Consider the following 14,205-nt stretch of genomic DNA (forward strand, 5'->3'; position numbering starts at 1 on the left):
GATAATAATTTGAAGCATTTTCAAAATGATGGAAATTTATGAAGTATTTTGTTCAAGTTAAATTTAGAGAATTTCAAATGACACCTAAAAGCTAAGAATTTCAAATTTCTTCATTGTTGTTATTTTTCATATTTTCCATTTTGGTCCTCAAATTTTCCAAAAATTTCAAACTGACCTTGGTCCCTCAATTTTTTCAAAAATTATAATTTGACCCCTCAATTTTTTGAAATTTACCTTTTGACTCCTAATTTCAATTTTCAAATTTGACCCAAAAAAATTAAAATTTATAAAAGTTGCCTAAAAATGATGACAGTGAATTTTTTTTTATTATTTCATCCAAACAAAAGAATTGAGAAATGAAAGTAATTTAATTGAATCATTTAAATTGCCTAGAATTCTAAATTCTTTAAAATTTTTCAATTACCTCATCCAAACATACTCTTAGTTCTCGACAGTATTTTTGCAAGTTTGATTTTGGAAGGAGCATTTTGTAGGACTAAGTCTATATTTTGATATTTTTAAAAATTAAAATTAAAGAGCAACATGGTATATATGCTCGTGTATTTTTTTCAATTTTCTAAAAATATCTATTATATATCAAAATATAGACTACCCTAAAATCCAACTTGCAAACAGACACTCGAGAAGGTCCTGCTTGCGAGTTTTTTTTTTTTTCTTCTCCTTTTTTTCTCTCTAAAATATCAAATATATATTAAAATATAAATAAACATAGCCCTCCAATCCTCTATCCAAAAACTATCTCGCAAACATATCCTAAATCTTGTGTTCTTCCCCCAAATAATAAACTCTAAATAAATTTTGTGCACCTTATATGTCGTGTGGACAAAAAAAAAAGCTCAGAGGCTAAACATATGTCAAAATAAACCATATTTGACAATTCAATAGGATTTCCATTACGAAATAATAATAAATGAATATGGTTGGTTTTACTCGGTTAAGACATAGATAGTATAATTTGAACATGACCTGCTGAGATTAGAAAAGATCCAGCACAACCCTCCAGCAAAAATCGTAAGATGTTTGAATTAAAAGATAAAGCAGGCATGTAATTAATTAGTCACCAATTAGTTACTAGATAATATAAAGGCAAAAGCAAAAGAAGGTTCAATTTAAGCCCTTATAATCAAAGGCAAATAAGGAAACTATAAGACAACATAAGACCATCTCCATAAAAGTACCAAAAGGTACTCCAACCTACAAGGTTGCATCCTAAAGATCATCAATCTCAACTAAATCTTTAGAAACTATTATACCCTAAAAACACATCAAGCAAGGGAACAAAACATCATTCATATATAATACACACAATAATTCCTCAAACTCTAGGCTAGCTTAAAGCACCAAATGTCATATCAATGATTCCTCTCTTTACCTCGAGGTCCCAAAGAAATGAAAAACAAAAAGAAATAAAATATCTCGACTAATGCTTTGTTTCTTTTTGCGGTGCACTAAGCATAGACGCACGTTCTGCCCAAAGCCACTATTTTGAGCTTCTTAAAAATCACGGTAGTTGAGCATTGGGATGTGATATTTATGCTTCCACCGTAGAACCAAACAACCACTAAATAAATTGATGCATGATGTTTCTCACCCCTAAGCATAAAATAAACAATGTCCCCCCTTTTTCCTAGCCAAAGACCATTTTCCAGGACATAAATTTAATCTGTCAAAGACTTCTGATACCGTAGCCACCATACCTAAACAATATAGTCTTATTCATTGCATCCCAAACAGACCAAAACATAGCATGCAAATTTACGACTCCAACGCTTTCCCCTTACCCCTTGAGATGCAAAAATGAAAATAATTTGGTCCAACCCCTAGGCACTACACTGACTTCCCAAGCCACATGCCAAACTGAGAAGGAAATTACATGCTTATTGAGTATAATTAAACTTGTTTCCACTGTTATCAAACTAAAACAACATTACATGTTTGATGAGCAATAACCTGTAAAAACAAATGAAACTTATTCGTAAACAAAATGTTTTTCTTTGAAAATTTAATGAAAGGGATGTACTATATTAAGGAAAACTTCTCCTAAGTAAATATCCATGGCATGATGGCATGATGTTTTTCATTAAATGCTTGAATAATTAATTGAAAGACAAACAATAAATACGAAGGGAAATCCACAGATCTTACCTTCGCAGACAATTTATATGCATATATAGGAATTGCAAAAATTATGAATAAGATTTCCATTCCTGAATCATTTTGACAGCCTGCTATACAAACTAATAGGACGTTCATTTCACTGTTTCCAAACAAAGCTTATTATCATTTTTTGGGCGTAATTAGCTTATTTATCATATGCATGTTTTTCTGTATAAAACAGCATTTCATTGTTGATGGTTCAAATCAATTTACCATAATTGAATTTCATGTAAGAAAACTTATAAATAAAGTAGTAATCTAAAACTATAGCTCTCTTATATGTCTTGTGCATGTAGAAGCGAGTATCAATATAATTTAGCCGTTTCAAAAAATAAATATAAAACTAAAGGAATATTCAACAAATACTAAAACCAAGAACAAAGGGGGGGGGGGGGGGGGGGGGGGGGGGGGGAAACTAAACTAAAAAAAGATCACAAACTTAACCAATCAACAAGGTGGACTCCACATCCGAAAAGAAGACAGATTTATTGAGATAGGTAAAGGGAGGGTTACACAACCCATTATGTAAAAAGTACAAGGAGATTCCAATGACTTATACATGCATAAACCATTTTGAAGAGGAGGATTTTATTTGATCCATCAATTGCTCTAAATTGACTACCTTATTGAGAAAATAGCACATTTCTACGATTTCTGGATCATCCACACCCGAGTTGAGATCCTCTCCATTTAAACTCTTCTCTATTTCATCCATTTACAAAGATAAAAATACAAAAAATCTTGAAAATAATTAATGATGGTGAGACTCATTTAATGATAGGATCCACCACCTATTTTATGTGTCTTTATCTTTAATAATGGTAATCTCCATTTAATTTTATAAATGGAGAGGATCTCAACTCATCCACACCCAAAGTCGTTTTTGAGATTTTGGAGAGCCTAGAACAAGCCTACAATTTAGGCTCTAACTAATAAGTATATATAAAAGTTTAATTCCCAAAGTTTGAAAAAAATATTGTTTGAAGATGAAGTTTTATTACGTTAAGAAATAATTTGATAAAACATCAAACTTCATAAAAAAAAACATTGAATATTTATTTAATATCAAAATGTCCATTCGAGCATTTGTATATGCAGAGTCACTAATAATTGTGTCTATATTAATATGCTCTATCATATATAAAATTACTAGATCATCAAACTTTTATTGTCCCGTTGACGGCCTCAAATAATTTTTCAATAATTTTAATTTTGAAAAACTTCTTTCTGCAGATGCAATAAACATTGAAAAAGTTCAATAGCTCAGTAAAACATTGAAATATTTGGATAACAATATGCAAGCTTTGACAATCTAAAAAAATTCAAATGTTAACACATTTAACAAAGATATTTGCAACACTGTCATTCAGGAAAAAAAAATCATTTGCATTAACATACAACACCTCCCTTTAGAAGAGTCTCCTTGCAAAAAAAGAGTCCTTGTTAAAATTCATCGGATTCTTTACCAAAAAATGTTCTCAAAAAAGAGGCCTCTCTTCCAAGTGAGCGTACAAGTGACCTCCCATCAATATTTGAGATGTTTGTTGATTTGAAGTACCAAAAGACAAGCAAACAAATAAATTTTTGGAAAATGCTAACCAGTGTCAAGGAAACCAAATACGGTGAAACTTGTGAGCATGATTGTGGTCTATGCTTAAGTCTTGACAATAGTTCCATCATACCTAGTTATATTGGAACACTGTAAATCCATAATTACGAGTCGATTCTTTGGTCATTTCTATAAACTTGCCTCCTGCACTAGTTTTGGCAACCATTCCTTCTTTCTTAAAGTTACCAGGTTTCCATACCACGACCAAAAGAGAAACATACAATTTTAATTATGGTACACAAGGATTATACGAAGTAAAGAACTTAGATTCCCCCAATATGGTATCATTAGCACATGAATCAACAATCCAACAGTGACTAAGAGCGACATTAAGGAGGGAAGACTTTAAAAATAACCTTTCTAGACTATGAAGCAAGCAAAAGGTTTGAGACAAAGACTTTGTTTGGGAGATTGGAGGGGAGGGGAGGATTTTGGGGTAGGAAATTTAGGGGAAATGGAGAAATTTTTTACAATTTTTGAAAGAGTATTTTTTTAGAAAATGATAAAGTGCGTAATTGTTATTATTGATATATTTTAAATTTTGAGAATATTATAACATAAATTAAATCTAAAGAATTCATATAAGCTTTTTAAAACCCCCAAAACCATCATCTAGTATAATTTTAAAGGTCATCGTCACAAAATATGCAATGCAGTGCATTCAAATAATGAATGAAAAAGCCCAACAATAGAAAACAATTACGACCCAAATTGCATTGAAGAAGCAAAAATCTTCAAAAAACAGCAAAGTCGACTACTTTATTTTATTCGAAAGCAAAATCCATAAACTGAGTGCTCGTGATACCATGTTGAAATTACTGTGGCAAAACTAAATAGATATTCTAATAGAGAGAGTTATACTTTTATAGGAGAAATGCATAATGTGAACTCCTAAAATTAAGCAATGACATCAACAATAAACAAAAATAAAATAAAATTGTTCTTACCAATAAATTGGAAAAATTATGATATTAAAAACACCCCCATTTAATATAGATATTTTCAACAACAACAAGAGTTAATATTAGAAAGGAAACATAACGGATATACTAACATAAAATACAAGAGATCAATGTCATCACAATCTATCTAGATACAACTCATCTAGAACTCGTCACTTGAAAGAAATTTAACTCTTTCTAGAGAAGATACAATCATTCCAATAAATTCCCCGACACAACACAATCAAGAGAATAGAATAGTTAGATCAGCTGGGAGAACTAAGACCATCCCAGCCAGCGAAATCCCGCATATAATTAAAATCTACTAAGCAAAATCACACAAAGGGATAGATGCAATGAAGTTCGAAAGGACCCCCCATGGTACACGCTGAAGTTTGAGACAAGATATAACACACCTGGTCTAAATCCTATCAAAGAGAAGTTGTCAAGAGAAAAGGCTAACCTTAGTTGTGGTAGGATTCCAAATATGCTAGATAGAAAACAAAGGATTCTTCCTCCACAAGATTCTTCTGGGTGTAAGTGTTGCCTTGCAAGCAATGAACAAGTAGATTTTACCTACAAGATTCCTCAACTTATTTATATTAGAACTAATTGCCTTGCATAGCAAATTACATTTTTGGAACATTAAAAAATATGATACAGAACATAATGGAATATGATCCAATGCATTTTATCCCATTTCAGATGATACACTTTTTATTGTGTCAATAATCGTTTTTGGGTTCAATATAGGGTTAAACTAGTTTTTTATTTTTTTTATTTTTAAGAGGCGTTAAAACTAGTTATTTTCTTCGTGCCAGCATAAAAATATCCCAACAATGAAGTGGTTTTTTGGGGCAGCAAATAATGGAATCATGATTCATCTCATTCCAATGCATCCCCCTCTCCATTAGATATCTAAAATACACTTGATTTTTCTATTTCGATGGCAGTGTATCTTTTATATCTTTCAAAGGAAATAAATTTGAATATTAGGATAGCTAGCTGATAAAGAAAAACTCCAAAATCCAAGTGGCGTCGGCTACATGGATTAAATTACGTCATAGTGTTCTATCATAAATCATATTTGGATCCAACTCATTGACCTTTATAAGTTCTTTTTAATGATTTCTCTTATAGTTTTCCTAGGTCTTCCTCTACTTCTTTTGACCCGACTCTCCTCCATCTGATCTACTCTTCTTACGACAACATCTGCGGGTCTTTCTCTTTACATGCCCAAATCATCTAAGTTTATTTTCTACCAACTTTTCTACTATAGGTGTCATTCTTAATCCTATCTCATCCAATCTTACCGCTCATCCAACGCAACATCCTCATCTCCGCACACTTACTTGTTTCTTGTGTTGGATCTTAAACGCCCAACACTCCGTAACATACAACATTCCGTACCTTACAAAATCTTTTTTTTTAATATCAAACTTTATTGGATAATGCTAACTTGTGCCCTGCCATAACTTAAGGAATCAAATGTAGAATTTTTATTTTTTTTTGAAATTGTACATTCAATGTTTTAAAAGTTTCAAAAGTTATCTTTTCAATATAAAATTTATTACTTAATTCTATTTTAAATTCTTTAACTTGTGTCCTAAGGGCACAAATTAGCATGACTCTTATTTGAATTTGATAATTGCAAAACCTTTGCATTTTTTGTGTGCAGTGTGTGGCCCCTTGTATTTAATATAAATTGTTCCGGACCAGCTAAGAGTCAATAAGCTAAGGACCAACCACGACAAAGGCACATGTTAAGTTCTGTGTGGGAACACCGCACTAGAACACGTCTGGGTCCATTTGAGCCGCTAAACCCCTCTCTAACCGCCTTCTACATAGGCGCCACATTTTACGGAGGCAGTTATTCTCCTACACGCCTATATAAGGGTGATGTAACGTCACCCCCAAGGCACAATTAACTTTTACCCCATTTCGCACATATCCACCTCATTTTCATACTAACTTGAGCGTGAGAGTGCTAACGAGTTTGCAGGCACAATTCTCCTCCGCCGTGAATTCCACAACGAAGGATCAACATCCACCGCAACGAAACGCTCAGCACAACTATACTCTTTTCTAGATCTTCATTGGACAGATCATAAATCCTTAGATTAATCTAATCCAACTATATGAACACTTTCAGCTATTACAATATCCAATAGATTTGGCAGGAGGAGAAATGGGGAATTTGAGATTATTAAAGACTTTCTATAGATTGATGCAAACTACCCAAATCTTACCATTACTCTAATAATCATATTGAATTGCAAATGGTTTGTATTAAAATTAAAATGATGTTTTATAATATTAACATATAGACATGCACATATGGACATAACCGGATATAATCACTTCCTTATTAACCTTCAAAATAATTGGAAGAAAATTGCCAGAAGAAGCCACTGTATACAGATGTGATAGTTAGCTGCCCCGCTATGACATATGATTTGATTTTATGACGATGCAACTGGAGTGTGCAATAAATGTACATTATTAAGGCACAAAAGGAACATGCATGGTGTTATAATTCCATCTGCATCAAACTCAGACACAAAAATCAGGTCAAAGGTAAAACATATATCACAAACAAGATCGTTTTTCCATATCAGATCACACTATTCAGATGAAATAGAAAAAATGTATAAGTCAAAAAATATCAGTTGATAGTTTACTTTATCATATAAACCCTACCGTCAATAGTAAAATACCCATTTGAAATTCCAGCTGAACAAGAAATCGGAATCTGTAGCAAAACCTGAATAAGCACCACATAACATGAAAGTGAACCACGTTAGAATTATCAAGAATCATATAAAATATGGAAGGGGCTAAATATGAAATCAGTATCATGAATATGATAACGGTGAGAGGAATGTTTTAACAGGACCGTCCTATATAACGTGAATCTTCCTAAGTTGTTATGCTACATATGCTAATAATCTATAATTTACTTTCATCAACCAAGAAAATTCTAGAGTGTGTTTTCATCAAAAGAAACGCTTTCTGTTTTTTAATAATAATGATGATAACAAACTAATATTAAACTGAATCATTGGATTTGGTGATGACTAAAATATAATAGTAATATAATCTATTGGATAACCTAAATTCAAACAGTATATTGAATATTAAAAAAACACATAAACGCCAAATTAAGTAACACTGTTACTTTATACAACCTGTTGTAGTAGGGAGTAGCGGTGATCTTGCATTTTCCATCAAATATATTGAGAGAGAGAGAGAAGGGTTGAGGTTGGAGGTGATGAATAGGAACAGAACCAGAATGAAAGCAATTTCATGTGGTAATGGAATTTGACAGAAAGATGAGTGAGCACGCAAAGGCAACGATATACATCTATACCGAGTGTCTATGTGCTCACTCTCTTCTGTCAATTTCTATGTTCCAATGATGAGCAAAAACAAGATGGTTATATGAACAGCACAATAAAGAAAGCCAAAACTGGAAACTATGTGGAGTGAAGAAAATAACCAAAAGGAGACACAATTAAGGATTGAATCAAATCTGAAGGAAAAGGTAAAGGTAGGAATGTGTCCATTAATGGAAGAAAAACAAAAATGTGGATCTATACGGACATATTAGGGTTTGGTTCCAAAGAAAGAGAAAAGGAAAGATAAAATGAAAAGCACAGATATTATAAGAAAAAAATCACACAAGTGCAGGTCCAAATTCAACAAAAGCCTACTCTCTCTCTCTCTCTCTCCTTTTCTCTTTTCATGTCATTGATTTAAGTGTGGTGCCGTGATTAGACTGCTGAGAGAGAGAGAGAGAGAGAGAGAAGTTGTCTTGTTGTGTTCTGTGTCGATTTGTATCACAGTCATGCAAAACATGGCGATGATGCCAGATCACTCAATCTCTGAAACAGAATCAAAGCAAAGAAGGAAAATGGAGGAGATGAAGGAAGAAGCAGCCTTTACAGTTTTTTGTCCATTCCACTGACTCAAATAAATAGTGAAACATAACACACCAAATCACTTTCTTAAACATAATTCATCACTAATTGATGTGCATTATTTATTATGCTTATATATAATCACCACGTCGCTCTCATTCTCTCTTTTTGAATAAGTCAAGTCAACTATGAATACAGTTAATGAGTGAGTGCTCCTTTCCTTTTCTTTTGGAGAATGAATGAGTATTATTGAGTGGGGGGGGCGGAGTAGGTATACGAAGAAGGAGGATTTCACGGCTATAGTTACGTGAGTGAGTCACATTCAATTGTAACCGTTGATGGAGAGGAGGATTTCATGCCCCGTTGCCATTAGATCTGTAACATTTGTTATATATGGGACCATATACAATACATGAATGAACATACATGCGGATGCTGTTGTGTTTATTGGGAGTGGTACCACAGAACACGTTAAAATTCAAAAGTAACTAACCCTCTCATTTCCAAAACAACATGGGGACGATGTTGTTTATTGCCGTTGATAAACATGAGGTGGTTAATTTCATCGCTGTGTTGTGTTGTGTTGTGTTGTGTTATGTTATGTTGTGGCTACTCACCGTGCCACACGTTAACAGTAGTAAACTAACCCTCTCCTTTCATTCATTTTGGCTACTTCTGCATTGAATTCAGCTATCTACCATATGATTCCATCCTTGTTGTTGGTTTAACATAACAAAACAATGAAAAATGAGTTTGTACCACTTTTTTATTTTGATTATACACATAGGTTATTTAATTAACCTAAAAAATTATTTTTACTTATAAGAATGACCATATATCAAAGGTGTAATCTATAATGTGCAAACGATATACACATACATGTATAAATTAGGATCCATCTCTAAAGTCTACACATACATATGGTTTTTATGCTGTGTTTGTTACAATCATATCTTATTCATGTTAAAGTGTATTTTTTTTAAGTAATTTATTCTTAGAAATATTTTTAAAATATATTAAATTTAAAATTTAAAACAAAAAATAAAACAGTTGAAATAATATAGGAGTGGGAAGTTATGGGTTGTTATCCCTTATTCCAGTGGAAATAAAATATTTTCATCATTTAACATGGGAATAAAAAGTGGGAAAGTTTTCCACAAATTTTAGCTCAATTGATAAAATGTTGTTAGGTCGGATGTTATGAGCAGAGTTTGAACCCCGGCACCTCCACTTATATGTGAGTTTATTTATGGCATGTTTGGTAGCACGGTAGAATTGAGAAAAGGACGGAAGGAAATCACGGCAACGCTAAAGCTTCAAAACCCAACTTCACAATTTTGAGGATTGGAGTGAATTGGGAAGCGATATTTTAACGTGATATGGTTTCAAAATCATATCCAAACACACGCTTGGAATAATTCTAACATTTCATCTATCTACTAAAAGAAAAAAAGTGGCAAAGTTCTTAACCAACAAAAAAAAATGAAAAAGTTATGTGTAAATTATATTCTTATGAATAAAAAGTATATCTAAACATAATTTATGAAAACTTAAAACAAACATGAAAATCAAGGATTTCCAATATCATATTCTTAAAAGTAAATTTTGTAATCCATGAAGCAAACAACCCCTTAAACTCCTAAGGCACAATAGTTTGACAGTCAACAAGGATTCTGATTTAATCAAAATCGTTCAATTACATATGAAATATGAATTAAATTAAATCGTATTTGATTAATTAATTATCACCCTCAATTATTTAATTGAATAAATATAATTAAATTAAATCTTATTTAATTCTAGCCCAAATATTTTTTGTGTTCAATGATCAGAGACATTACGTTTTACATGTAAGAGTTGGTTTCGAACTTCTCACTTGGTCACCTCAAAATGGTGGATTTTAATTATTAAACTATTTGAAAAAAATCAATGAATACTTAAAAATAATTTATTATTTATAATTAATAATTGTGCCAAAAATCAGAAGAAAAACAATTATTAACACTGTCCATATAATTTTTTTTAAAGAACTGTCCATATTGACCCAATAGAAAAAACATTATCCATGTAAAAGTACGTAAATGTACTTAATTTAAGTAAAATTATTGAAGGTTTTGTGGTAATATTACGATGAGATGTGTACCTGTACGACGTGCACCCGAAAAGGAAAGGTTAGCATTTGAAAAGGAATTGTTGGCCTTTGGAGTAAAATTGAGGTTCCGTCCATTTATTGTTAATATCATAGCAGACACCGACACGAGCAGGGACCGTTTTTTCGTACACTGTACCCACTTTTTTTATTTTTCTTTCTTTCTTTTCTATCTTTATATTTGTGTTTCACCTTTGGTAAAAATAAATAAATTTGTTTTACATATTGAACCCTAATCCTACTAGCTTTTTATTGCCCAAATGATGTCATGGATGATGCATCCCTTTAAATTATTTTAGACATAATTACATTCATGACTTCATAACTTAATTGCATATAATAATTTATCTTTGTTTTAAGGAAATTTGGTTATCTATCATTTTTTTTACAATATTTAGATCATACACTCATGCTTTTATATGGACTTTCTAGCTTTAAATCTATGATTTTTTTTTAAAATAACATATATTTATGGTCGAGAACTCCCACAGATAGAGAATCGTATAGATTTGAAGCTTGAAATTTGCATTCAAACACGAGGGAGATATATTACCTTATTCAAAAACAATAGAGAATGTTTATGAGAGCTATATATCTTTTTATAAGAAAAATTTAGGGTGACGGGATGGTCTCTCCAAAGATACCTGAAGGACTTGAATCTAGAATCTTTCAAATTCAAGGATTGTCTTTTAACTATTAGATCGAACTCTTTAAGTTATGAATAATATATATTTAATCTTTAGACAGTTAGTATAACAATATGAAAAAAAATCCTTTAAAAAATGTGAAAATAATTTAAAGAATTTATCAAAATTTATAAAACCCTCAAACATCGCCTTTCAGTGCAATTTGTAATTTTTTTCAAATTGAAGAACTTTGTATATCATATAGAAAAATAAAGTCTTTAAAGTCTTTCCTTCCAAAGTCCTTCATTCCTTTTCCTTACCATGTCCTTTTATTTTATGTCATCTCCTCCTAAACTTCCAAACAAACCATATAGTTTATGTTCATACACTATAGTTTAATTTGATAGCCCATCTAAGTTTTTTTTTTCTAACTTCGTCACAGTGATCTCCTTATATTTCTCCGTCATTTAATATTATGTATTAAAATTATTTAAATCAAGTAACTTATGATATTATAAGATATCCAACTTTTATCTCTAAGCTATGCATAGCGGGTCGGTCCCATACCCAGAGAAAAAGAAATAGTTGTTTTAAGCAGTCGACAACTAACATAGAACTTTATCGAATCTCTATGATAAATACGTGATAAAAAATTAATATTTTTATATTTTTTAATAAAAGTTTCTTAATTTTTTTTAAATGTTAATACGATTGAACCAAACAAACTTGTTCTTAATTGGTAGAATTGGTTTGGTTTCGTAATTTTTTTTTTATAAAAACTAGGGAAACTGAACTTATCATCTTTTATTTTTTGTGATTCATTTTCTCTCAAAAACAAAACCTACACTTTTAGTTGCAGCTGATTTATCATCTTAATTAAAAAATATCTTTTTATGTAAAAAAATATATTATATTCAAACATTTATTGTCCTGGCAATATAACCAAAGCTTAGGCACATGTTGAGCCAAAACTTAGGAGTATTAAAGATTACTTTCATATATATTCTTTCATGGAAAAAGCTTGTTGGTGCGGCATGTTAGTGCACGAAAACCTACGAAAAATATTAGTATTTGGATATGTTTGAGATTGTAAGGTACCGTTTGACCTGGTTTTTTTTTTTCAGCTTCTCTACATTTTTAAGCAGAAGTTAGGTCAAACTCAATATCAATAAAGTACCTTAAAAAAAAGTATTTTTTTAGAATGCATAAAATTTAATGGAATGAGCTTTAACCAAAAATTGTTTAATGTTACTTCAAAAAACTACTTCTCCGTAATTTATTTCACGCAGGCAACATTTTCTTTTATTTTTTAATATTATATTTTAATTTGTTTTTTTCTTCCATTTAATTTTTTTTAATCGGTTCATATAATTTTTTTTAAAGAAGATCAATTTAATTTTATTATCTATTTTTGAAGAATTTTATTATTTTTATCACTTATATATTTAATTTTAATATCGTTTAATTATCACAACCTCACAAATATTTTTATTCATGCTGTTATTCAATGACACCAAATATTTTTATTCCCTTTCTTCAACCTCACAAATATATACACACACATTAGTGTTTAGAGTAATATTTTATGTCTGTATGTTTATTTTTTTGTTACGCTAATGCGTATAATTTTTTTAATGTTGCGTAATGCGTACAATTATTATTTTTATAAAATTTTTATTTTAATTAAAAGTACAAGTATATATGCCTAAAAAAATTATACTTATATATATTTTACACATTTATATTGTAACAAACTATGCATATCTTTTTCTTATTAAAAAATCTAAATATATCTTTCTCAATGACATCAACAATGTAACAAATATAATATCATATAATATAAATTTCTATCTTTTTAAATGAGACCAAAAATATGGTATTTTTATAACAAAATTTGTTATACAGTATAATTGAAAGAAAAAAAAACAAACTATTATCTAGCTTAGCTCAGTTGATATAGACAATGCATAAATATATGCAAAGTCGCGGGTTCGAACCCCGGTCACAACTAAAAAAATAATAAATTCAAAGTTTTGTATAATATTTTGTCAAACAACTTTTAACTTAAAAATAACTTTAGAAAAAAATAATAAAGAAATCAAACAGCTTTAGCCTTTTTCTTAAAGAGCTTTATTTTAACTTTGTTTTAAAGTAGCTTTTAGACCGAAAAAAATCTGGCGAAACGATACCAAATCATGTTGACTTTCATTTATTTGAAAAATATAATAACACTAGCCACCTGCATATCGTGTGCCAGTCGCGTTGCAAATTTTCGCATTGTATAGCAATTCTCTTTCTTTCATACACAAAACGTTATTTCCTTTTTTCTCTTTTTTATTTTTTTTTGGGTGAAACTAAGGCCTTAAAAAGGGTGGGAGAGGTGCACTCTTTTCCACCTATACAGGTGGAGTTATCTTTCTCTTACATTTTTCAAATCATAAGACAAGCACAGTCGGTATTTTTTTTTTGGTACAAAAAGGGACACAGTCGGTATTCTTTCTTTCATTTTTTTTAAATAAGCACAGTTTAAATTCTTTTCATCAATATAAAGGAAAAATTGTGCTTCCATAAATGCGGTTTGCTGTTAATTAATTTATCAAAATTAGTATTTCTTGCTTTCACCATAAATTTTTGTGTCTCTCAAAATCCAAAACATGTACACTCTAGATCGACTATTAAAAAGGTTAATTATTAATATAGTTTTATCTTTTTAGAGGAATTTAATTGTTATAGTGCTGGACAAAGGAAAAAATGGAGAGGATCCTTGCTCCCTTAGTAGAAC

General features: G+C 30.7%; 1 long non-coding RNA gene across 2 annotated transcripts; it reads right to left on the minus strand.

Moving 5' to 3' along the window:
- Positions 1–1,246: 1,246 nt before the first annotated feature.
- On the minus strand, positions 1,247–8,745 carry LOC112419950 (uncharacterized). Of its 2 annotated transcripts, XR_005645339.1 has the most exons (4): positions 7,917–8,745; positions 7,102–7,492; positions 5,192–5,304; positions 1,247–1,971 (listed from the first exon to the last, which is right to left on the minus strand). It is a non-coding gene; the product is annotated as an uncharacterized lncRNA (long non-coding RNA). The 2 variants fall into 2 exon arrangements; XR_003010095.2 differs by having other exon boundaries at positions 5,192–7,492.
- Between the last annotated feature and the right edge of the window lie 5,460 nt (positions 8,746–14,205).

Source organism: Medicago truncatula, chromosome 3 (assembly GCF_003473485.1).
Source record: "Medicago truncatula cultivar Jemalong A17 chromosome 3, MtrunA17r5.0-ANR, whole genome shotgun sequence".
NCBI lineage: Eukaryota > Viridiplantae > Streptophyta > Magnoliopsida > Fabales > Fabaceae > Medicago > Medicago truncatula.